Source organism: Sus scrofa, chromosome 10, assembly GCF_054392235.1.
Source record: "Sus scrofa isolate SSC_HxYL_T2T_F1_AM1 chromosome 10, Sscrofa_HxYL_maternal_Yorkshire_Landrace_v2.0, whole genome shotgun sequence".
NCBI lineage: Eukaryota > Metazoa > Chordata > Mammalia > Artiodactyla > Suidae > Sus > Sus scrofa.
The window spans coordinates 35,188,203-35,215,256 of record NC_139392.1 but is presented as its reverse complement, the minus strand read 5'-3'; the positions used below and the strand labels follow the sequence as shown (position 1 = coordinate 35,215,256).

At 48.4% G+C, this 27,054-nt stretch overlaps 1 pseudogene; it reads left to right on the top strand.

Annotated features, from left to right (window-relative positions):
* The window catches only part of LOC146398972 (sushi domain-containing protein 4-like), a 55,158-nt pseudogene extending 28,385 nt beyond the window's left edge, over nucleotides 1–26,773 (top strand).
* Nucleotides 26,774–27,054: the final 281 nt, after the last annotated feature.

The window sequence follows — 27,054 nt, the reverse complement described above, 5'->3', positions numbered from 1 at the left end:
GGAGTAGACCACACAGATACGCTGTCCACAAGGAAAGTACCTGCCCCTTTCCTGTGTCACCCACACTTCCCCTCCCCTCAATTTCCTGTCTTCCTGAGCATACAGTTTGACTTTTCTTGTTGGCAGGGTGACAGTTAGTGTGCTGTAATTTGGATCATGCTGCTATTCAGGGCTTTGAAATATATGAGGGTGTTCTGACCCCAGCAGTCAGATGGCTGGTGAATGGCCAGATGGTTGAGCTGTGGGAACCTTTCTCTCTCTCTCATGGCTACACCTGCTGCATTTGGAAGTTCCAGGGCTAGAGGTCCAATTGGAGCTTCAGCTGCTGGCCTATGCCACAAGCCACAGCAGCATGGGATCCTTAACCCACTGGGCAAGGCCAGGGATCAAATTCACATCCTCATGGATACACGTTGTGTTCTTAACCTGCTGAGCCACAGCAGGAAAGCTCTGGAAGCCTGTCTCTGTGAGCTTCCTATCCATCAGTCCATCAGCTGTCAGTATACCTGTCACTGCAGATTGTACCATGCCCCAATGCTTTTTCTCACCTGCTATGAGCCCCAGGTGATGGTTGGGGTGCTGCAGTGTACTGATTCAAGTGTGGGTTTACATCCGCACTTTCCTAATGTATCCTTTCAACCTGGGGCAAGTCACTTAACTTCTCTTGGCCTCCACATCCTCGTCTGTAAAATGGGAAGATGAGGATACTTACCTCATGGGGCTGTGAGTATCCAGTGTGGCAATGCATGTAATGCATTCAGTGATGTGCCCAGCACATAGTAGGTGGTCAATCAAGCATCTACCATTTTTACTGCTCTGAGAATTGTGAACAGAGGCATAATAAATGAGAATCTGGAGGTGACTGTATGAGTAAAGTGCTGGGCTTTTTGTTTTTTCGGTCTTTTTTTGTATTTGAGGGCTGCACCCATGGCAAATGGAGGTTCTCAGGCTAGGGGTCTAATCAGAGCTATAGCTGCCAGCCTACACCACAGCCACAGCAACACGGGATGTGAGCTGTGTCTGTGACCTATACCACAGTTCAGGGCAAGGCCAGATCCTCAACCCACTGAGAGGGGCCAGGGATCAAACCCGCATCCTCATGGATTCTAGTCAGGTTCAATAACCACTGAGCCACACTGGGAACTCGTGTCAGGCTTTTATGCATTACATCATGACATTATTTTGCCAGCTGCAGTTTTGGTTATTCACATACTTTTAAGTGTGTTTGTATAAGACAAATCCCCAAACATGGGAGGAAATACTGAACAATAGGAATAATTGCCATTAATCTTGAGAGCTTCCTGTGTGTCAGAATGTTTGACACAATATTTCATTTAGTCCCCTTGCTGCCTTTGTGAACTGGAGACTAATTTTAACTGCATGTTACTGATGAGCAAACCCAAGTTTCTAAAGGGTCAGTAACTCACCCAGAGTCACAAGATAGTACATGGGGGAGTGGGGACTCAAACAGGTCTTTGCCATTTCAAAGCCCATTCTCTTCATCACCCAGATGCATTAGCTAGGGATGGATTATCTAATTTGCTTGGCTTTCTTCACCATTTGATACCTTTATGGCCATTTTTCAAAAAATGTAAAAGAGTTATTTCATAGGAAAGGATGTGTTCTTTGGGTCCAGTTTTCCTCCCAGTGGAAATCCCAGCTTCAGGGGGCCAGAGTCCAGAGGAGGCCCTGCTGCCCACTGGGTGGCAGAGAGCCCTGACCACTGTCCCCAAGGGCTCATTACTGCCCCCATCACAGTGGAGCCTCACCTCAGCCAGCTGGGCTGCTTGGGTATTGCATCTCCTTTCACAAGCCTGGAGACTGACACTTCGCAGGGTGATTTGACTTGTCTACACCTCCAACTTTTGGCCATGGCTTTTCCCACCACATTGTGCTTCTTCTCCCTGATGTAACAGTGCCAGCCTCACTGGCTCCAGTGTCAAGAGACACCTGTCACACTCAATGTCAACAGTCCTGTGATTGGGGCCTGGCTTCACGAAGGAGATTATAATTTGGCAGGGAGAGCTCTGGCAGCTGCACCATAGGTGGCAGGATTTCCAAGGCACAGGAGTGTGGGTGATGGGTTCAGGGGCCCGTGTTATTGCACCCATCCAACCAAGTGGCAGGACACCTATCTTATGTCTGTTTTCCCAATGCTGATTTGTGGGGATAAAACACATCAAATCACAGAATCTTGAACCAGAATGTCAGCTCCATCATTTTAAAATCCATGAATGTATAAATTTGAGCCTGCAAAGGGCCCAGTAGGTTTCTGTTTGGTGGGTCTGTTCTCACAGTAGGCCTGAGTGCTTTTCCTTATTTCTCTGTATCTTTTTTTTATTACTTAATGCATTTTATTACATGCATAGTTGTAAAACAATCATCACAACCAAATTTTACAGCATTTCCACCCCAAACCCTCAGTGCCTTCCCCCCCCACCCCCAAACCCATCTCATTTGGAAAACATACGTTTTTCAAAATCTGTGAGTCAGGATCCATTCTGCAAAGTAGTTCATTGTGTCCTTTTTTTAGATTCCATATGTAAGTGATAGCATTTGATGTTGGTGTCTCATTGTCTGACTGACTTCACTTAGCATGATAATCTCTAGGTCCAACTGTGTGGCTATTAATGCCGTTATTACTCTCTTTTTAATTGCTGAGTAATATTCCATTCTGTATATGTACCATATCTTCTTGATCCACTCCTCTGTCAATGGACATTTAGGTTGTTTCCATGTCTTGGCTATTGCAAGTGCTGCTGCAATGAACGTTGGAGTATGTGTGTCTTTTTGAGTCATGGTTTTCTCTGGGTAGATGCCCAGGAGTGGGATATTTCTATGTATCTTAATGTTTTTGATTCTCAGGCCATCTTCATCTCTAAGGTTCTCAGCTCTCTCTCTTTCTCACACCAATCCCCACACAATTCAAGAATTTTTTTAAAGGGCTTTGATAGTGAATGTGGGCAGTTTCTAATTTGTAAGCACTAAGAACTTGGTCTAGGTTGTCAGCTGTGGTTACAGGACCCCTTCTAGGCACAGAGCAATACAAATGTTGGGCTCTGGGACAGAAAGGAAGAAATAGACATCCTTCCCTCCTTTGAAGAGCTTACACCCTTATGGGGAGAACAAGATGACAGATCCCAGAGATGAGCATCCTCCTGCATGGTGCCTGTGTCCACCCTTACCAAGGACCACGTGCCTGCTTCTGCATCTGGATGATGTAGAGCGAAGGTTCTGGTAAATGGTATCACAATCAGGAAATGAAAAATTCTATCTAGGAATTTATGAGTTGTTGGTTTCTTTTCCCTGGAAACCAAACAGAAGCATGCTTGAGGTTTTTTTGCTTGTTTTGTTTTTGTATTTGTTTGTTTAGTTTTTGTCTCTGCTTAGGAATTTGGGGAAAGAGAGTCTAACCGTCTCACTCATTCAGGAGGACAGTGCATTTTGAGGCTCTGAAGAGCTCATTGGCCAAAGCAACAAGCCTCAGTCTGTGTGAGGCATGCCAGCCCAGTGGTGTGAAGGTGGATTATAGGAGGTTATTGAGGGGCATAAAAATAAGCATGTGAGCCAAGCCTGCAACAAATGGTTATAGGTAGGGCTGCAAATACACACATTTCAGAAGCAGTACTAAATGCTCAGAGTCCCATTGATGCTATGATGTTGGGGCTGCAGAGGATGCTGGCTAGCCGTGGCTGCAGAAAAACATGGTCTGCACGGGGAAGGACCATCCAACAGCCTTAAGTATTCAGAACATACTGTTCACATTCAGGTTTTCGAATGCCCTGGAAGTAACACAGGTGCTGGGTGCCTATTGGCAGGAATTCCTGGGGGCAGGTTAACAATGGCTGAGATCACGCCACTGCATCATTCTGAGGGCTGGGAAGACAGCTGGTTGATGCCAGAGCTTGGAATTTTTTTTTTTTTTTTTGTGTTTTAGGGCTGCACTTGTGGCATATGGAAGTCTAGGGGCTGAGGAATTGGCTAGTAGCTTCCACTCTACACCACATTCACACTGACGTGATATCTGAGCCACATCTGTGACCTGCACCACAGCTCATGGCAATGCCAGATCCTTAACCCACTGAGCAAGGCCAAGGATCAAACCCCAGTCCTCATGGATACCAGTTGAATTCATTTCTGCTGTGCCAAAGTGGGAACTCCTAGAGCTTGGACTTTTGAGTCCTTGCTTGGGAACTCCCCACATAAAGACCTATCTGTTTCCCAACCATTAAATTAGAGGGCTAGGTCCTTAAACCACACATCCTTCTTTCAGTATCCTCTAGGGGAAAATATGGGCTCAAATCTAGAAAAAAAGGACAAGTTAAACATTTAATGGGATCAGAGTTTGAATAGAAAGTTACCCAAATCAGTGGTATATGCTCTTTTAAATAAATGCCTCTTAGATTCACTTATGCATTCAGCAAACTCTTTTGTGTGCATGTGCTGAGCATTTTGCAAGGCATGGAGAACACAGAGGCAGATGTGACACAAGATCTCTGCCCCCAGGTTGGTTCATCCCGCCTGTGGTCAGTGGAATTTCACTCTCTGCACAGGTGGGGCTCCATTTGCAACATTCCCTTTGTAAGTTTCTCTGGGCCCCTAGTGGTAGAGAAGCTTGTCACCTACTCTGAGGCCCCATTGAAGGGGTTCTCAAAGGGTCTCTGGTTTTGAAGGAACTGGGGGCATGGGGGTGGGCATGGTGGGTCACCTTTTGCTCTGACTGGATTGGCTCTGCCACCTGATGCCTGGGCTCTGCCCCCAAGACAGCAGGGACTTGGACTTCCCAGGAAGACTGAGAGTGTGAACCCAGGGCCCCAGGAGGTTTTGCTGCACTTGTGTGTTTACTTTCCCCAATCAGAGGACTAAATCTTCCCAGGAACTGTCGGAGCCTTCAGTTTTTTTCCCCATGTTATGGGTGATGGTTCCTTCAGCACTCAGCTATCCATGGGCTTTTTAAGCCTTGTGGCAGGCATTGCTCCCAGGAACAAGCAAACCTGACCTCATTAGAAGCTGAACATCCAAAACTTTTTTTTTGTCTTTTGCTTTTTTAGGGCCGCACCTGAAGCACATGGAGGTTCCCAGGTTAGGAGGTCAAATAGGAAGCTATAGCTGCTGGCCTACACCAGAGCCACTGCAATGCCAGATCTGAGCCACATCTGTGACCTGCACCACAGCTCATGGCAACACCAGATCCTTAACCCACTGAGTGAGGCCAGGGATCAAACCAACAACCTCATGGTTCCTAGTTGGATTTGTTTCTGCTGTGCAATGATGGGAACACACAGAACTTTTTGTTTTTAAATCCAGCCAGTCCCCAAACTCAGAAAGCCCACTGTGTTCCCACCCCCTGGCCCTTCCCACTCATTCCCAGCCCACATGGACACAGATGCAAGTTGAATCAGTTTTGATTTGCTAATAGGCAATACAGCCATGTGATTGCCTAAGAACCCTCTAGCCCCCAGGGGTCCTCTTAAATCTGCATCCTTATATAAGAAAAGAAGCAAAAATAAGAAACTTTGGCCAAATGTAAAATCACTTGAAATTTTCCAATTTGGGATGAGAACTCAAAGCCAGTTTGGACAGGGAGGGATCCCAGCCACCGAGCTGCCTTTGCAGTGTGACTTATTCCCATGACAAAACTCATTCTGTTACAAGAGGAGCCCGTATCATCTCTCCATCCAGGAAGCCTGCCTTGTGCAGAAGTGACTTGTGACCTCAAAGTGAATCCTGTGTAGGAACAGAAAAGACAGTGGAGAAATCCAGGCTTCCTCTGCTAAGAGCTGCCCTGCATTTTACCCTTGGTGAATAACAACCTGCAGTATCATCAAAGTCCACCCTGTGGCAAGGAGGTTCCCATTTTACAAAAGGAAAGTTCAAAGCACAGAAAGGAGGCCAGGCCTTGTCTGAAAAAGACTGCTGTAAATTATCGTTCATGGTGAGGACACGTGTCACTGTGCCATCCCTAAACTAGAGTCCGACACCTTCCCATGGAGCTGTGTGCCTCCTGCTGCCTTGCCAGCCTGACAAACAAGGGAGAGTTGGGTCTCTTGCACCTTCCTGCCCACCCATCCTCAGTCAGAAAGTGGCAAGTGGGATCCCTTAACTAGCTGGAAACTTCTGTGTTGAATGTTAAGTCGATCAAGGGAAATGACAGAACTGAGTCACAGCAGGATTTGTTGGTGTTGGTTTGGGATCACTTATCATGGAATTCAGAGCTTGGAGAGCCTTAGAGGGATTTCCCACTGTGGCACAGCAGAAACAAACTCTAGTATCCATGAGGATGCAGGTTCCATCCCTGGCCTCGCTCAGCAGGTTAAGGATGTATTGTGGTGAGCTATGTTTTAGGTCGCAGACACGGCTCAGATCTGGTGTCACAGTGGCTGTGGTGTAGGAAGGCAGCTGCAGCTCTGATTTGACCCCTCGCCTGTGGGAACTTCCAAATGCCACAGGTGTTGCTCTAAGAAGCAAAACAAGACATAACAAAACAAAACAAAAAACAAAAAGAAAAAAGAACAAAAAAAAAGAAAGAAAGAAATCCTTAGGCATCACTGGTTTGCCTTTCCCCTGGAAAAGGCACCTTCTGCACCCTGGAACCCCCTTTTCAGAAATGAATTGGTAGCATGGTTATGCAAGGCCTCGGGGCTGGAAGTACCAGCAATCTTCCCACCCTGGTACCCCAGCTCTGGCACCACCTTGCTGCCTCTACATGGGGGACCCAGGCCACTCACCTCCTCCTCTTCCCTCTGCATCTACATTCTTGAATTGAGAGGAGAACAATCAGAAGTTCAAATTCCTAGGAGCAACTTCAAGCAGAGCCTTGTTCCTTCCTTCCCTGGCATGTGATATATGAGCTCATCAACCTGTAGCTATCATTGGAGTTCTTGCTGTGGTGCAACAGGATCATCAGCATTTTGGGAGACCTGGGAGGCAGGTTCAATCCCCAGCTTGGATCTGATCCCTGGCCCAGGAACTCCATATGCCTTGGGCCAGCCAAAAAAACAAAAAAACCTGTAGCCATCATAACTAAAATGTCCTCTGGTCCCTTCAAAAGTTTGAGATGCCCGCTTCATGCCAGACATTGCTCAGGAACATTTATTACATGACCTCTTGTCCTAACAAGCATCATGAGAAGTAAGTGTGGTGCTAACAGCAGAGGAAGAAGCTCAGAGAGCCTCCTGGCTCTTCCAAGGTCACCCTGCTCACCAGCAGCCTAGGCATGGGGCACTTGAGCCCACACCATCTACCTACACTGCTCATCTAGGTACTTCTAGGACCCAGACTACCTGTTGAAGATTAGGGCCTGGGCTCAAATCCTCACTGTGTTACTTGCTGGGTGGGCTGGGGGGTTCACTTCATCAGGATGGGAAGTGAGGGAACAGGAAGAGCTGCTTTCTGAGGGTCTTTCCTAGCTGACTCATTGCTTGACTTCTCTGAATCAGAACCCATGGTTCCAGAGAGGCCATCCCATCCTCCGATGGCTCTGGGAGCAAACAAAGGGCTGGGTGATAAAGAGTTCCTCCCCTGGATGACTGCTCACATTTTTCCTGAGACTCGTATTCACACCATCAACTCATCACCAATAGACTGGCCAGAGAGGAAATTGAGGCTGGCGGGTGGTCCTCTTGGCACTGAGTACTTCTCTTGTCTTTATGTAGCCTCAGAACAACTCTGGGTATTATTATGCCCTCTTCCCTGACAGACCTCAGCAGGTAAGTTGGGAATGTGGCCTCAGGGAGTAAGTTGCAGAGCCAGAAATCAAAAGGTTCTAGAGATCCAACCCTGACCTGACTCCTGGGCTATGCTCCTTCTCCTTCCCTACTGGATCCTGTGAGAGAGGCCAGATCCATGCATTCTGCCTCTACTCAGCTGCCCATGAGCCACTTCTTTCTCTGCTAATGTTCCTTGTAACCTGGACTTTTATCATGTGAGAAGTTTGGGAAGGAAGAAGAAGATATGCTATACAATTTGGCCCAAGCCATGCTGCCTATAATGATGGATAATGTGGGAATTTTGCTCCTCCCTCCTTCTGTCCCTCCCCTCCTTCCTCCCTGACTCTCTCTCTCTCTCTCTCTTCCTTCCTTCCTCCCTCCTTCCCTCTCTTCTTTCCTTCCTCCTTTCCTCCCTTCCCCTCCCTCTCATACCAAGTGTACTCTGTGTCATGGGGTCATTGCTATCAGGAATTCACATGCTGCTCACCCCAACTGGAATGATAATAGCACTGACCATCTGTTCACCCATGGCCACCCAGGCCTCACACGGTTCAGAGGAGACCAGCCAGCCAGGGCCAGGTCTCCACCCACCTCACCTGGGTTCTCATGCTCCCTGCACCCTTGCCCGTGATCCTTCCAGTGCTTAATCCATATGAGACAGAATCTGCAGAAAATGAAGAAAAGAGCAATGAAAGACCTTTATCTCTCTCTGTGCTTAGTGTAGCAACAGGGCCTCTATCCACAGGAAGGGAGAGAAAGGGGGTTTGCTTTATCTGCTTATCTGATCCTATACCCTCCCCTCTTCTTCCCCAATGTAAGAGGATTATACAAGGTGCAGAAACCATTGATCATGTGGTTTGGCCCTGTCCTCAAGGCCCGGAGGCCCAGGAGTTCCCTGAGAAGCCAGGGAGGGGTGGTCCAAGGTAGCTTGGTTCCAGCTACCCCTACCCCAGTGGCTCTGTTTTATGTATTCACATCTTGCATTCCCAAGATTGTGTTCCTAAGATTGATTTGGACAGTGAGCTTGCTGGTGTCAAGTACGAAACTCCTTTCTCTAGTTCTGCCTCTTTAGAAACTTGCAAAATGAAATGATTGGCCAGATCACATGGAAATTCTCCCATGTCCTCCAATGCCTGCCTTCAAGTGTGTGAGTGGATCGCCCATCAGGGACCCTGCTGCCATCTCTCAATGTCTCAGGGCATTTCCCATCTTATTCTCAAAAACAAAAGGCTCTCTGTTTCCCTGTGAAGACAGGTGTGTTCCCTGGGCCTGGGAAGGCAGAAGTCTCAGGCTCTTCCCTCTCACATCAGTGACACTAGCCAGGGAGAAGTCCTGCCTGCAACAATGCAGAGGGTGCTTTTCAAACTCAAAATGCGTGCTGCAACCTTGGCACCTCTATTACTGTATCACATCCTATAGGCAGTGATAATTCCTGTATCCGGTCCTGTTTGTCCAACAGCCACCTTGCCTGTGACACTAATGGGGCTTTTTATTATAGGGAAATGCAAGATAGCAAGCAACCTTGTTAATTTATTATTTTCAAGCAATAGTAAATTATTCTAATAGCACTTCCATGAACCGTGTGTACATTACAGCAGAGTGCTTACCAGAAAACAGCTGTTGCATGTCATGCCAGCATTTCTCGGGGATCCCCATGCTTAATTTCTCTTTTATATACAATAAATAATTGCCACTGTCTCATCTTCCTCTTCTCAGGCACATGACTCTCTTGTGTTCAAGAATGGATTGTGCATGGCATTAAGAAGCTTCATTATTCTTTTTTTTTCTCTTCTATATTGAATCCAGAGACACTGAACTTTCTGTCACAGGAAAACCAAGAGATTTTGTTCTTATTTTTCAAGTGGAACCAAGTTCCCGGGCTTCTGGACTATGACATCGTAGGCTATTTTTCTCTTGAACTCTATGACCCCTGACCTGATGGAAAGCCCTGAACTCTCCCTCCTCCTCTGTCCCCAGGCCCTCTGTTCACCTTCATCCTTTGACAGGTCCCTTGCCTTCCTTTTAGCCTTTGTGGAATCACCTGACCACCATCAACCCTCTAGCTTCTTTGGTCTCCTGTAATTCTTTTTTTTTTTTTTTCACTTCAGTCAATTACAGATATTTTTGAATTGATGTCAAAGAAGGGAAGTGATTCCTCTTTCCCACCAAAGGGGAAAAGAGGTGGCAGAACTCTGGACCAAATCCCACCAAATCAAGGAAAGAAGAGTATTTCAAAGGGGGACTTGGCTAACCCCCTCTCCCACTGCATACTCACACTTAGGTCCCACCAGATTCGGACCCAGCCTCCCCCAAGCACCCCCACCCCCAACCCATCAGCTATCAGCTAGGGAAGGCAGCCTGTTGGGAACAGTGGATCTGGAGCCAGGCACCAACCCTCGTGTCTTTATGGAAAGACCTCAGGTGCAGGCATGCAGGGCTGGGTTGAATCATAGGTCACGGAGTAGGTTGGAAGCCCTGGTGCTGTGGCTTTGTCAAAGCCCCTTTCAGATTGTGTCACTGTGGATGCTGCATGTTTTCTGCCATCAAAGCCACTCATACAAAACAGGAATCCTACACACACGCTTCTCCTGGGGAAACTGTTCTGAATTCATTTGTATTCCACAACTTTCATGGCAGAGAGATCTTTTACCCCTTTTTTCACAGGCTGAGGCGGATTCATGGTTGGGGGGCAGGGGGTGGAGCAGTCCCTTTCTGCTGCTGCACTCATGGCTCTTACAAAAATGTATTTCTGCTTTGCCTTGTAGTGTCATGTTTTTGAAAATCTCACAGGAGTGCAAGCAGAAGTCTTTATTTTTTGATGTTGGATGTTTAAATGTCAGGTCAGGGAAAGGACTGCACAGCCAAGCCACCACAGAGCTGTGGCCAGTGGTTTGAGCAACTAGCTTGTGCCAAGAGGGGGACTTCATTACACTCAGAAAATAGATGGCCAGGGCAAATAGGAAAATGAGGGTGTTTGGCCTTCAACTGTATAATATCTTCTCCATTGCAGCTCCAGGCAGGATTTATTTCCTTCTTCCCTCTCTGGAAACTCATATGACTGGTATTTTGTGGTAATAAAACTGCTTGCAAACAGGTGCAACACAGAAGGTAATAAGTCGCTCCAGTCAGTCCTGGCATTTGCAGGCCAAGAGGCCCACAGAAGTATTTGGCAGGGGCATTTGGGGCTCATTCCTTCTCTTCACAAGCAGTGACGATTCCCCTTTTTCCTCAAAGTGAGTAGACATTGGGGATGATGGGCAGGTGAAATAGTCACACCTTTCCATGTCCAGCTGTGTGCCTTGTGCCGTTCATTCGTTTTGTTCATAGGACCTGTAACATAACACCCATATTCACTGTAATTTTCTTTTTTGTACAGGAGGGTTTTTTGTGGTTTGGGGTTTCATCATTGTAAAGAGCTGGTGCCTGACTCTAAATGTGCCCAGATGTCTTTAAATTTTATGCACTTGGTGGACATGGCCCTGCATCTGATTGTTCCACCTCCTCCTCCCAGCACCAGGGACTCCTGCAGAAAAGTCTGGGACTTTGCTCACATGCTGGCCTGTTTGTTCTTCGGTGGGTGAGAACCAAATTCATTTTATAACACCATCTCTCCCACTTCTGGGAAGGGAGGTAATTGGTCCAGGCTTTAAGGAGGTGGAAACAGCTGGAATTTTAAAAAGAAGCTGGGATATCCTACTGTGGTGCAGTGGGTTAAGAATCTGACTGCAGTGGCTTGGATGCTGCAGAGGTGTGGATTCTATCCCTGGCCTTGCACAGTGGTTTAAAAGATCCAGTGTTGCCACAACTATGGCTTGGATTTGATACCTGGCCGGGGAATTTCCCTATGCCACAGGTGCAGCCATTAAAAAAAAAAAAAGAAGGAGTTCCCATCATAGCTCAGTGGAAATGAATCCAACTAGTATCCATGAGGATGTGGGATCGATCCCTGGTCTCACTCAGTGGGTGAAGGATCTGGCATTTCTGTGAACTGTGGTGTAGGTTGCAGACAAAGCTTGGATCTGACACATTGCTGTGGCTGTGGTGTAGGCCAGTAGCTGTAGCTCCAATTCAGTCCCTGGCCTGGGAATTTACATACACCACAGGGGCAGGGGTGGCCCTAAAAAGCAAAAAAAAAAAAAAAAAAAAAAAAAAAAAACTACTACTACTACTAAGATGAAGCCAATTATATTGGAATTCAGATTTTAAAACTAGTCCCTACAATGGTGCAAACATTAATCTGTATTTTCACACCATAAAAATCTTAATCCCAAAATTTTTTTTGAATTGGGAAGAAATGTAAATATATAGGAAGCTGAGAAGACAAGACTTCTATAGACAGCCATGACTAAAATAGCATGCAAGAGGAACATCCTGCTCATAGTAGTCAAACTTTAAATATCTGGTGGCCCGTTGAGTTAACTGTGAGTGACTCTCTCCTCAGCCTTGTTCCTTCTGCTGCTTCCCAATAGGAGAGCCTCCTACCTCCCCGAGGGGTCCTTAAGGTTGAAGGCATGGGCTGCAGTCATCTCACATCACCTTTACTCTGCTCTGTCCACTAAAGCGTATCTCAGGACATAACCACTCCCTTGTACAAATCTCTCTGTGTGTTTTACATCCCTTTGAGGAAATCTCTGTGTCTAGTTACTCCAGTGAGTCCTTCTGACATGAGCCAGGAGGCCTCCTGGTTCCTAGTTGTTTCCCTGTGCACCTGTCTTAAGGGCTTGGCCATTTTTTCCCCAGCCAGGGATAGACACAGGTGGTCCTCGATTCCCAGGGCTACCATCACCAAATACCACAAGTGGGTGACTTAAAACAAGAGAAATGTCCTCTCACAGTTCTGGAGGCTAGAAGTCCATGTGTCAACAGGATCATGTTCCTGAGACCCAGGGTAGAGCCCTTCCTTTTTTTTTTTTTTTTTTTTTTTTTTTTTTTGCTTTTTGCTTTTTATGGGTTTTTAGGAAGTTCCCAGACTAGGGGTAGAATCGGAGCTGAAGCTGCAAGTCTATACCACAGCTACAGCAATGCAGGTTCCAAGCTGAGTCTGTGACCTACACCACAGCTCACAGCAGCACTGGATCCTAAACCCACCGAGTGAGGCCAGGGATCGAACCCTCATCCTCATGGATGCTAGTTGGTCTCATTCCCCCTGAGCCACAATGTTCCTTTCTTTCTGAGTGGCCTTGGCCTTCCTTGGCTTATGGCTATACCCTCCCATTCTCTGTCTCTGTTGTCTTGTGTCATTGTCCCTATGAGACCTTATCTTCATGTGGCCATCTGCTTTCCATGTGGTTCTCCTCCTAGTAGAGGAACACCTGTCATGCTCTGTAATAACCTTATGGGAAGAGGCTCTGAAAAAGGATGGGTATATGTATGGGTATAACTGGTTCACTTTTCTGTACACCTGAGACTAACACAACATTGTAAGTCACCTATATGCCAATACAATTTTTTTTTAAAATAGCAGAGTTCCCATCATGGCTTAGTGGTAACAAACCCGACTAGTATCCATGAGGATGCAGGTTCAATCTCTGGCCTCACTCAGTAGGTTAAGGATCCAGCATTGCTGGGAGCTGTGGTGTAGATCACTGATGTGGCTCAGAAGCAAGCTGCTGTGGCTGTGGTGTAGGCTGGCAGCTGCAGCTCTGATTTGGCCCCTAGCATGGGAACTTCCATATGGTGCAGGTGCAGGTCTAAAAAGACAAAAATAAATAAATAAATACTTATGTATTAATATTATTAATAAATACTAATAAACAAATAAGTAAATAAAAATGACTACCTATGATATTGGATGGAGGGCCTGCCCCACTGTGATATGATCTCGTCTCACCTTACTGACCTCTGCAGTTGCCAAAGGGAGCCATATGCATGGATACCTGGTGTTAGGGCTTCAACACAACTTTGGGGGGACACAACCCAATCGGCACCACATGCTCTCATTGGCTTGGCATGAGAAGCAGCAGCTGCCCCTCCTGTCTTCCTTCCACCTCTTGCATCTGGTGTAATGGTCTGTCTTCAAGGCTTCCCAAACCCCAGTAGGCCAGCCTCCTTGGACTTTGCCCACAGCCCTGTCCTGAGCTGGCCTCTCCTCTGGCTTCACCCACAGCATCCTGATAATGCCTGAGGATGAACAGGAGGGAAATCTCACCTTGTTTCCCTCTAGAGGCTCCAAGGCGTTTCCAAATGCTGACCTCACTCCACAGCCCACATCCAAGAAGATCATGAAACCATTGCTTTCACATCTGGTCTTTGTGTGGCCTACTCTCCCCTGCCCCTGTGCACACTTAAAATCCCATGGCAAGACTCCATGGGAGAGCACAACCTCTGAATAAGTCTCGCTCAAGGTCAAATCCCAGCTCTTCCCTTTATTTGAACTTGGACAAGTAACATCACTTTCTTGAGCCTCGATTCCCTTACAATGAGACAATAACAACATCTGTTGTGCAAAATTGTTAGGATCAAGGAGAATAGTGCCTGCCGCTCTCACCATAAGAGCTCATTAAAAGTTGTCATTTTCATTTCTGCTTACATGTTATTTCATTGGCTCGTAATATAGCGACTATGTTTATACATAATATAGTTACTGATAAGAGTAGCTATCTATTTATTGGGCATATATTTTTGTGTCAGGCACTGTGCTTGCTGACTTACAGCTATTATTTTTAACTGTTATAAAAAGCTCTGCAGTATAGGTATTATCATTCCCATTTTATAGAAGATGGAAACTAATATTATCTCAGAAAGAGGTTAAATAACATACCTAAGGTCACAGGGCTCCTAAGTGTGTGAGCCAAGATTTGAACCCAGGGAAGTGTAAGCTCTGTACTATACAAAGCTCCTTTAGTCCATGGATGAGTTATGTCTCCCCAGTCTTTTCTCACATTCTCACTCTCACACTCTCTCCTTTTCTCTTCTGGGGGCTGATTTTCCCCTCTTATCCTATTTTCACTGGAGACAGCAGTTTTCAAAAACATTCAGATGTCAGGAAAGCATTGTACTTTTCACAGACTAGCATTTTCTCTTTTAGCAGAACACTAAGAAATATGTATGTAAACCTTAGAAGCACTTTTGTGAGCAGGAAACCTGGCTGGTTATTTTCTATGTGCAATATAGGACCATAAACATACATGTAACTTATACAACACATGTGTGTGTAGTCACAGTTAGTTAGGAACAGAGCATAACCAATTGCTTCCCATTTTGATGAACTTGCTGCTCAATTATTTATCCCATCATCTGCTAGGATTTGCTGATAGGAAGGAGAAGGCATGAGAAATTTAAGAAAAAAAATTATAAGAGGGAAAATCAAAGTTTGGAAAATCAACACATTCATGCATCAGTATGGTGCCTTGGTCCAGTTTGTGGGGAAGGAACTTAAAAATTGCCAGGATACACTGGCCACATTTTATATTCAGCATGATCTCTAATGGTGAGAAGGTTCACTGGTTGCAGGAAGAGGCAGGAGAGACTCACCCTAAGTGCTCCTTTACTGTGAACTTTCTTTTTCTCTTTTCTTTTTCCTTTTTAGGGCCACACCCACAGCATATGGAAGTTCCCTGGTGAGGGGTCGAATCAGAACTGCACATACTAATCTATGCCACAGCCACAGCAACTTGGGATCTGGCCCACACCACAGCTCAAGGCAACACCGGATCCTTAACCCACTGAGCCAGGCCAGAGATCAAAACTGTGTCCTCATGGATACTAGTTGGGTTCATTACCACTGAGCCACAATGAGAATTCCCTACCTGTGTGCTTTCTGTGTTAATTTGTGTTAACTTTAATCTTGGGCCCCTGATTTCTCTCCCTTCCAAAAAATTAAGCTGCCCAATGACCGTCAGGTGTCACAACTGTAGGAATCCTGTTTGGGAAGATGGTCGCAGACTTCCAAACATGGTAATGCTGCAGATGTCACGTGATTTCTTTTCACCATGTGGTGAGTGAGGCAGGACTGGTCTGGTGCTCTGGTCCCTACAAAGGAGGAAGCACACCTCATCAGTGCCCAGAAATACAGGTCAGCTTTAGAGTCCAGCACCAGCCAGTCTTTGCTGCTAAAAGCTGTCAGAGAAAATCAGTTTTATACCTGCTCCCTCAACTGTGAGTTCCTCTGTGGCTTCACCATGTCACCAAACCAGACACACTTTGGATTTATTACATGAAATCCATTTTTTTTTTTGGACTGAAATTTTACAGTCATTGGATGCCTCACCTATTTGGTCAGGGACACCCTAAGGTGGTGACTCTGAGCTAGAATCAGATCAGAACCCCTCCCCCAGGGCTGCTGCATGATATTGATCTTAAATTTCACCTGTCAGCACACTTCTAAGCAAGTAAACACCAGGCTCCATCCAGCCTGGATATAAGCAAAGCCTCAGCCTTGTCATCATTTGCTTCCCTAAGTGGACACATACATTGGCCTTCCATGTTGTTAGAGGAGCCTAAAAGTGGAAAGTGTTATGTGCCATATATTCCCTGAGCCAAAAGCAAGCTTTGGACATAGCCTTGGAAATAGCTTGGGTTTCGGATTTGGAACATGCCATGCAGCTTCCTGGAACCATTAACCTAACTTAGATGACCCCAGGGCCATCTTCATGGTGCTGCGGCAGTTTTTTTTTTTTTTTTTTTTTTTTTTTGTCATTTTGCCTTTTCTAGGGCTTCTCCCACAGCATATGGAAGTTCCCAAGCTTGGGGGTCCAATCAGAGCTGTAGCCGCCAGCCTATGCCAGAGCCATAGAAATGCATGATCTGAGCCTCATCTGCAACCTATACAACAGCTCACAGCAATGCCGGATCCTTAAATCAATGAGCAAGGCCAGGGATCAGACACACAACCTCATGGTTCCTAGTTGGATTCATTAACCACTGTGCCATGATGGGAACTCCCAGGTGCCGTGGCAGTTTTGATGAAAAGAAGCCAGCAGAACTCCTGCAGGCAGAGCCTTGGTGGTTCCCCATGTGTGCAGTGCAGTGCCTGTGCTCTTGGGAGGGGTGTGGGCCTCGTGCTGCTGGTCTGAAGGTGATGCCTTTGGATTCATTGCTGGATTTCCCACCACCTCCTTGTGTGCTGCCAGGCCAGCTGAGGGCCAGATTCAAGCCTTAAGAGAGTTTTTTCTCCTCCTCATCATTGTCCTCGTGGTCTGGGTCCATGCTTCTCAGACTGTACCTTGAAGCACCTGGGGATCTTGCTAAAATGAAGTTTCTGATTCAGTAGGACTGGGCTGTGGCTTGTGATTGTGAATTTCTAACAAGCCCCCAACTGATCCCAAAGCTGATGGTTCAGGGACTGCTGTGGAAGAGCAAGTGCTGAATGGAAGGTCAAAATTCCCACTGGAAACTCTGGCAACATAATTCTCACCCTGGCTCCCCTGGATGTTGACAGACCTGCATCCCAGCAGGGGGTGCACCAAGGGAGGCCAGTCTGTCTACTTATGTGCCTAGGATCACATCTTTCACCTTCATAATGACCTTGCATTCCTCCTCCCATTCCACATCACCTGCATTGTCGTCTGTGTTGGCTGCTCCCTAGAGGATGTGTAAATGAGGTCTAGGCTCCTGTAGGGGTGGGCAGGGTCTTCCTGGCCCTCCCACTGCCCTTGGGCTGCTTTCCTTCAGCAAAGCTTCTCTAATGAGTCATTTACTGCTCCTCCCTGTGCCCCACTCCTCAGAACATGCTACCCCTTCTCCACTGGCCACTTGGGGCTCTGCTCAGATTGTGTCCTCAAGGTCACCATAACTCCCACAGGGCCAAATCCAGGTGGAACTGACAGAACTAATGGCCTGAACCCAGCCAGAACACTGACTGGGACTTGAACCCATGTGCTTGGACAAGAACCCAACCCAAAGCCAGATTGGGCCTTGAATCCATGGTTTTAAAAATTATAATCACTCATCCTGCATCTGGACTCACTGACATTCAGGTTCTTCATGCCTCTATGTGGAAGGAATTCAGCCAGAGACAAAGTGATAGGCAAGAAACAGATTTATCGAGATAGGATGCTTGAGAGAGATGCAAGCTGGCAGGCAAGGAAGTTTCTGACAAAGGATCTCCAGTGGGCTACAGTTTTATCATCCAAGGGACATGGAGGTTTGGAAAAGACAGCCTCTTCCTTTCTTAGAGTAGCAGCTCCTCCTTAGTATCCCATTGGGTGTGTATTCAAATCAGCAGAAGGGTGGTCCTCAAACTCCTGCCCTGGGTCTGAATCTGAATGCAGACCTCCTCCCACCCCCAACCCAATGACCTGAGGCAGTTCTTACATCTCCACAAGTCAAGCAAGCCTGCCTTGTGCTGATGGCTTTCATGAACTTACAGTGGTCCCTCAACCTCTCCCAGGTTTCCTGCCTTATCTGTGATCCCCCACTGGGGCTTCTACAACCACCTCTGCTACTCTATCCCTATCACAGGCTCCCTCTCCTGTCCCCATCTTTCTCAGCTTGTTGGGAACCACTGCCTCCTCCTCCAAACAGCTCATCTATTGGCTTCTGTGACACATCCCCTTCAGCTTGGCCACTGCCTCTTTCAATCCATCCAATTTCTCAGCCTTTGGGTGGGGACCACTCCTCTTTTCTCTCTACCCTCTCCCCTTCTGTGAGTTTGCCCAGTGGTCCTAAGTCTTATCTTGAGGCTCATGACTCCTGAGTTCTTTATGGCACTTTCTGCAGGTGGTTGACACTTGGATGATGGTCTCACTGGAAGCTTGGACATGAGCAATGTAAAGCCAGATGCTCGGCACCCCTCTCTTCCCACAAAACAAACCAACAAAAACCTGATACGGTGAATGGCACCCCTATACTATGAATGGCACTATACTATACTATACTATGAATGGCACGCCCAGATACTAATGTCAGAAATCTTGGGGTCATCCTTGATTCTTTCCTTGTCCCCCTAATTCTGTCTCTTGGCAAGGCCTGTTGTAGAATCAGGGGGTTCTGAAAGAGGTCCCATCATGCTCCTCACTTGTCACTCACTGCCACTATCCTGCCAAGCCACCCCATGCCAACCTCATCACCTCTGCTCCCTGTTCTCGCAGCTGCTTATGAAAGTAGGTCTAGGCCACTATAAGTACTTGTCACTTAGGACAGAATCTCAGCTCCCTGCATGGGGCTCATGGAGCGGCATGTTCACCTCCCTGGCAGCCCCTCCTCCTCTGTGGGCAGCTGCTCCTCCCTCCTGACACAAGTCCCCTCCTGTCTTCATGCCCACAGCTTGCCCTCTTGTGTGTCATCCCCTCTGCCCAGGATGTACCCCCCAGCACACCCTGGCCTCCCTTTCTAGCCTGGGGCCCTTGCTCTGGTATCTGGGGCTCATCAGTGTCTCCCTCATGGGGTGGACACATCAGCTGTCCCCAGCCCATCTCCATTGCAGGGGAAGCCAGGTAGCCTTGCCTTTTAGAAGCTTTTGCAGCCCTGGTTCTCTTGTCCACTGCCAGTGCCAGCTTACATTTCAGACCTTCTTGGCCATGAAAGAGCATCTGGCTCCTTTGGGTCCCAGGAGCCAACCAGCCCCCAGGGCCAGGGGCAGGGGGTGGAAATGCAGGTCACCATGTCACCTCCACGTGTGTGTGTGTGTGTGTTGGTGTCAATGTTTTATTCAGCAGAGAGAGAAGGCATATCCAGCCATATCAGTATTCACTTGTTTACTTATCATCTGACTTTAGCAAGCCCCATGGGATGGGATCCATGTAATAACGAGTTTCAGTGGCCATCCAAAAAATGTGTGCTAAATAAATGCAGAAACAAGGGAAAGAATAGAATAAGGATACTGGGACAGGAATGTGAGGAGCCTTTTCCTTCAGAAGGTCTGGAATGCAGCCTGTCTCAGGAAAACCAGTTCCTGGATCTTTGGCCAGGTGGGCGACCGAGTGCTAATAATGCCAGGCAGACGGAGGTGGTTGAGGTGTCATTTTGTTTTTCCATGTAGAAATGCATCTGGGGGAGTTCCTGTTGTGACTCAGAAGGTTATGAAACCAACTAATATCCATGAAGACATGGGCTTTATACCTGGCCCTTCTCAGTGGTTTAAGGATCCAGTGTTGCCATGAGCTGTGGTGTAAGTCACAGACAAGGCTCCAATCAAACATGGCTGTGTCTCTGGTGTAGGCTGGCAGCTGAAGCTCCAACTTGACCCCTAGGCTGGGAACTTCCATATGCTGTGGTGTGGCCTTAAAAAGCAAAGCAAAAAAAAAGGGGGGGTAGGATAAGCTTCCACTTCACAGAGGAGAAAATTAAGGCTTAAAGTAGTGAAGGAACCTCTGCTAGGTCACAAAGTGTGTTGCTGACAGAACCTAGTCCAGGACCCAGGGCTCCTCCCTGCTGGTCAGGGCACCCAGGAGGCTGTGGCCTGGGCCTGCATGCAGAGCCACCAGAACAGCCTCATATGTGTCATTGGAGGGCATCTGAGAATCAGTCTAGTGACATTCAGAGCTCTGGACAGCCCCAAATGACTCCTGTAGCCACAGAGACATGCTCAGCAGAGCTGTTGTTTTCAGTGAAGATTTGGTCCATAGACATCTTCATTTTATTTACTAGGTGGTCTGGCACATAATAGTGGGCATCCTTAATGGAGTAGCTTAACACTTTGTCTTAACTAGTCTTCCCCTTTGCATGTAAAATGAACCTTGCCTTTATGATGTGCTTCAGTCTGCTGTGTGATGACAGCGCATGCTCAGAATCTCATCACAGGCTCTGTCTGACCTCCCCAGAAAGGACAGTGGGGGCTGATGTTCGCTGGCTGGTAAATAAGCCAATGATGAATAGGTCTGATGATGAACGTATAAGCCCATCTCTGAGAGACATGTAATCTGGGCTTGACCTCAGGTTTGAGGGCTTGGCAAGGATGAGCATGTGGTTCTGAAACTCTTATTTTTCCCCACATCCCAAGTCTGCCCCTTCCCTCCAATGGTGAACCGAGTGATTTTATCTGCCACCCACGGCCTTGTGTGAGCTACAACCATGGAACCGTGGTGGAGTTTTACTGCAACCCCGGCTACAGCCTCACCAGTGATTACATGTACATCTCCTGCCAGTATGGGGAGTGGTTTCCTTCCTACCAAGTCTACTGCATCAAGTCAGGTGAGCATGTCCAGGCCACCCCCGGACTGTCCAGATCCAGACCACACTGAGTGGCCGGTGGCTGTACCCTGAGCCCTGTCCCTCTTCCCCCACACGCAGTGTTAGGAACAAGACCTGGAAACTCATCTTTGAGGATGCATGCAGCTGGTGATTTCAAGCCCTGTTCAACCTGCCTGGGCCCAGGTTAAAATGCTGACCCTCTGAACAGGATCCCTAAACCCCTATCACCCGTGAAAGGACCTGGTCTCTGTGCACTCTGCCTTCACCCCAACTTGTCCCCTCCACTGACAGGGACATAGGCCCCAGATGTGACCCAGTGATGCATATCTCCACCTTTTTCTTCCACTCAGGGGTGTGTTATCAGAACACAAATGATATTATTGTGGATAAGACCAGATCTCTCTGCAAAAACATTAAGCTATTTGCAACCACCCATGCTTCATACTTAATAACTAATTCCTGGAGTTCGCACTGTGTTGCAATGAGACTTAAGGCATCTTAGAAGCACTGGGACACACGTTCAGTTCCTGGCCCCAGCACAGTGGGATAAGGATCTGGTGTTGCTTGTTGCCCCAGCTGTGGCTAAGGTAACAACTATGGCTTGGATCTGATTCCTGGCCCAGGAACTCCACATGCCTCTGGGTGGCCAAAAAAGAAAAACAAAAACAAATTACTAGCAAACCAACATTAGAACTGGTCTCCTTACACCAGGGGAGTGAGCACATGGAGACCAGGGAGCCAGAGCATGCCCCCTGCACCCCCCACCCCCAGCTCTGCCCACATTGGGCACATGCCTTTCCCCTGAAGGCAGCCTGCAGGAAGCACTTGTTAACAGGCATCTGGAGGCCTCCAAATGAGGACCAGCTCAGAGGAGCTGGGGAAGAGAAAGAAGTCAAGTCCAGCCAATGAGCACATGGGAAGCCATGCCAGTGGGGTCCAGGTGTCTCACATGCTGCTTTGTTTTCTCTCCTGGCAGAGCAAACATGGCCCAGCTCCCATGAGACGCTGCTGACCATGTGGAAGATCATGGCACTCACAGCCACCAGCATGCTGCTGGTGTTGCTGCTCGTCATCCTGTCCAGGAAGTTCCAGATGAAGTTCAAGGCCCACTTTCCCCCCAGGTCAGTGCCACAGCCCTGGGTGACCCTTGGCACCCTGAGCCACCCCAAGCCACAGAGAGTGGACATCCAGCCTTGAAGAGGGAAGAGCTAAGCTCCTAAGGGGAAAAAGGGGAGAAAGAAAAAACACATTCCTGGGGTTTTTGGGGTGTCCAAGTTCAGAACATCAAGCTGGAGACAGACTCATTTTCCTCTTTTCACCCCTGCCCCAGGAGCCCCTGTCTGCCTCTTGCCCCAGGTTTTTGGTCCTGAGCAGGTATCATTGGGGGGGAGCACAGTCAGGGCTGCACCCCCCCCACCCCCAGGGCACCCCCATTGTCCACGATGTGCAGGCCTGTTACCTACCTTGGAACTTCCAGGCCACAAGGAGGATAAGAAATACACAGAATGAATTAGGGACAAAATCCAAGGAGCGTGACTCAACAGGGGTTCCAAACCAGTGTGCATGGAGTTCCCTTTGTGGCTCAGCAGTTAACAAAACCAACTAGGTTCCATGGGGACATGGGTTCAATCCCTGACCTCACTCTGTGTGTCAAGGATCTGATGTTGCTGTGAGCTGTGGTGTAGGTCACAGACGCAGCTTGGATCTGGTGTTGCTGTGGCTGTGGTATAGGCTGTTGGCTACAGCTCCAATTTGACCCCTAGCCTGGGAACCTCCATATGCCACAGGTGTGGCTCTAAAGCAAAAAGAAAAAAAAAAGAAGAAGAAGAAGAAACCCAGTGTGCAGAAATGTGGCAAGTCCCAGGCAGGGGGAGAGGCTCTGGATGGGGAGCTAGGGCAGGACTCAGGAGCTTCTACCTGCAAGTAGGACCTGAGCATGTGGGGGGGGACCCATGGGCAGAGGGTGGGGGGTCCCCATGCTCCTGTGCTGCACAGGTGAGATGCGGTCAGTGTCTTCATCCTTCCTGTCATCACCACTTGAGAGGAGTTTGTCAAGGTCCCTTGGATGTGGCCTGGCCCCCTCAGTGCCCCTTCCCCTCTGGTGGCTTGTCTGGAACAAACCACAGCAGCACCCTTCTAACCAAGAGCCACTCAGCACCACTGCTGGTGGATCACTGTTCCTGGAAGGAGAAGTCATTTAATAAGTACAGGGGAGGGAGTTCCTTTTGTGGTGCAGCAGAAATGAATCCGACTAGGAACCATGAGGTAGTGGGTTTGATTCCTGGCCTCACTCAGTGGGTGGTGCCGTGAGCTCTGTTGTAGGTCACAGATGTGGCTCAGATCTGGCATTGCTGTGGCTGTAACTCTGATTAAAACCCTAGGCTGGAAACTTCCATATGCCGTGGGTGTGGCCCTAAAAAGACAAAAAGACAAAAAAAGAAAGTACAGGGGTGGGAGTTTGAGTTTCTGTTGTGGCTCAGCATAACAAAGCAGACTAACCTGTATCCATGAGGTTACAGGTTCAATCCCTGGCCTCGCTCAGTGGGTTGAGGGTCTGGCATTGCTGTGAGCTGTGGTGGAGGTTGCAGATGCAGCTCAGATCCTGAGTTGATGTGGCTGTTGTATAGGTTGGCAGCTGCAGCTCTGATTTTACTCCTAGCCTGGAAACTTCCATAGGCTGCAGGTACAGCCCTAAAAGAAAAACTTCCCTAAAACTCTTTCACAAAATTTCATTTTTTTAAAACCCCTTGAGTCTTTCCATCTTGGGTTCCTCTCTGGTTGTAGGAAAGTTGGTCTCTGCAATGCAAATTGATAAGAAGATTCTCAGGGGCAGGTCCAGGAATGACTTTTTCCTCCAGGTCCCAGAGGGCTAGGTGCTGAAGAGATGCTGATGACAGACTGAGGAGTGGGGGGTGAGGAGGGGCTGCCACTTCAGAGGGTCTGGGTGCTGGACATTATTAAGGCAAAAGGGAGCACAGAGGCATTGGGGTGCTCACCCAGGGGGCCTGTAAGTGAAAGGGACGGTGAGGAGGGAGGGATGCCAGAGTGAGAAAGGAGGCCAGCATAAGGCCACGGAGGCAGGGAGGTGAGCAGCTTGGCTTGTCCAGGATCTACTAACAAGGACTGTGAAAGAGCAGAGAAGACAGAATTGGAGGAAACTCTGCCTTTCCTCTGGGTTCCTGCCTTTGGGGGGGTGCATGGGCCCCACAAGCTCCCCCAGTCTCTGGGTGGCCTTAAGAAGGGTGGATCCAGCCCCCTCCACCAGAATCCCTAAACGAGATGCTCTAAAAGACCAGTGGGGTGGGGGAGGGAGTGGGATGGTCTGGGAGCTTGGGGTTAACAGATGCAGACTCTTGCCTTTGGAATGGATTAGCAATGAGATCCTGCTGAGTCCTGGGAGATTGAGAATGTGAGAAAAAAGAATGTATATATGTATGTGTGACTGGGTCACCATGCTGTACAGTAGAAAGAAAAAAAATAATGTATTGAGGGAAAAAAAGGGAAAAGCCAGTGGACTCAAACTCAAGCATCAGAGGGAGGTGGCCTGAGGCTTCCCTCCACCTCAGATGCCAGTGTCTGGAGTCTCGTTCCTCAGGTTTTGGAACCCCTGGTACTGGCACACTGGGTGTGGGGCTGTCCCCCGGCTGGGTTATCTTTTCTTTCTGCTCTTTTACCTCTGGTCACCTCACTCAGAACCAGTTCCAAACAGAGGACTAAGGATCTGAGTTCCACTGGCCACTTACTATCCCCCCTGGTGCTTCTGGGGCCAGGAGCAGAGTGGTCCTTGGAGCTATGGCTTTGGCAACAGACATGCCCACACTCAGCCACTCAGTGTTGCAGGTTCTGGGGACAGGAGGCCCAGGGCGAGGCTGGGAGCCATGAGTGTAACCCACACTCCTGGGCAGCATGGGTGAAGCTTAGGTGCCCTCAGGGTCAGGAGGCGACCGTGAGCCCAGAGACCTTGACCAGGTGCTCCGAGTTCCTTTTTGTTCCTGTTCTTGTTGTTTTTCTGTCTTGATGAAAAATGTGTGATTTTTATACTGTAGCAGAAAACAAACAAGAGGCAGAAGCAGCCCAGGGGTAACTGAAAAGGGACACTTGGGTTTCATAGTTTGCCAAGCTTTTCCATTTCCAGCAGCCCTCCAAGGGACACTACAGGGCCACTTTTGGATAATGTGTGGGAATGGGCCACATGGTCCCTTGCCCAGGACATTACATCCATGAGGCCAAATTGGGGAGAAGGAAGCATGAGGAGACTGTGGGGACCAGAGGAGGTGAGGAAGAGCAGAGGGAGGCCAGAGGGCAGGAGTGAGGAAAAGAAAACCCCTCCTGCCAGCAGCATGGGCCTGGGGGACCCCAGCTGCCATAGGGGACCTGCCAGGGAAGCTCAAGCTCCTGCACCACATCCCAGAAGGGCTCCTCTGGGGACCCAACTTGCAGTGGGGGATGATCCTGTGTCCCCTGACAGGTTGACACTGCTTTCCTCCCCACAGGGGGCCTCCCAGGAGTTCCAGCAGCAACCCTGACTTTGTGGTGGTGGATGGTGTGCCTGTCGTGTTCCCGTCCTATGATGAGGCTGTGAGTGGCAGCTTGAGTGCCTTAGGCCCTGGGTACCTGGCCTCCCTGGGCCAGGCTGCCCCTTACCCATGGACCACCAGAGCCCCCCAGTGTACCCCAGCTCAGGGGACACAGACACTGGCCCAGGGGAGTTGGAAACCTGTGACAGCATCTTAGGCTCTTTGGAGCTTCTCCAGAGTCTAGTCAAAGCCCACATGTCAAGGGGGCACCCGCCCCACTTCTGACAATCCTGACATGGTTCCCAGTATGGCAGGGGAGGTGGCATCCACCAGCCTGGGCATCACCATCACCGATGGTAAGCATCTGCCCAGGAGCCTGAGCTGCCCCTGAACAGCCCCCTCCCTGACCTGAGCTCAGAGCCAGATCAGTGCTTCCACCTTCGCATAAAGGCATCTTGCTCTCTCTGCTTGTGGAGGCCATGGGCAAGGCCACTTCAGGAAGGAATGAGCCTCCTCTTGCAAGCACTGAGCCCATTAACTGAAATTTCAGGAGGCACAAAAGAGCACCCAGCCACAGGCTGCAGTGGGAGACACTCGGCCCTCAGGTCATCCATGGGAGCCAGGAGGCTCTTCTCCTTTCTTACTTAATTAGGCAGGGCTTCTGAGAGGGGTGCTTAGGATCAGAAGACACACACCTGATAGAAGTGAAGCCCCAGATGCAGGCAGGAGGGCCCAGCCCTGGAGAGGTTCTGGATACAACAGGTGATGTGTACCAGGTATAAAATGAAAGATGTATATGTGCCTATCGCAAGGAAAGGCAGATGGCAGCTCATGGGAAAATAGTAAAAATGCATCAGGTGAATTAGGGCTCTGTTGCTGGGGGAGCAGGCACCGGCCCCACTTTGCCAAGCAAAGCACTGATTCCAGCTGATACTGACAGGAAGTAGCAACAATCATGAGTGGAAACAGGGTCTCTCCTGGTTACCCATAGCGTTCCTCTACTTCATACCATCCTTTTGGTTTGTATGACTGTTAGGGTGCATGGTTGAAGCCTTAGAATTTATTTTTGATGAGCTGGGTGTGAGATGTTCCAGTGGATAATGTTGTGCAGAGGGCTTGGTTTATGTGCTTAACTCTTTCTTCTTCTCGCTGATTTCAAGAATTTTTTTTTTCCTTTTTTGGCCATTGTGGGTCCAGGGATGAGATTGGAGCCACACTGTGACCTACATTGCAGCTGTGGCAATGCTTGATCCGCCTGTAACCCACTGTGCTCCACAGGGATCAAACCTGCAGTCCGGAGCTCCAGAGATACTGCCCATCTGGGTGTGACTTAAATTTTTTTTAAAAATTGATTGATTGATTGTAGATATGTTACTAAAACTCCCAATTCCAGATCTTGGCAGTGTTTTTTGGTGGATTAACATAATAACCACCTCTTCTTTTACAGAGATCCCCCTAATGGAAGATGATCCATAACTGGGCAAAGTCTGGGTGATTCTTCTGCCCCTTGGGGGATGTTAACATTGTACATGGACTGAGGCATTGGAAGGACAGAGCATGGGGGATGGGGGATGTTTTCTGATTTATCAACATGGGGACAGCTTTATCACATCATACATCCTCGGACTCAACAGTGAGGCTGGCAAACGGTGGGGGAAGGGCTTTTCCATGAAACTTGAGGATCTACAGGATGAGTGAGGAACAAAAGGATGAGGGGAAAGCCTGCATGGTCCTAGAGGAAGGTGTTCAGCCTGGCT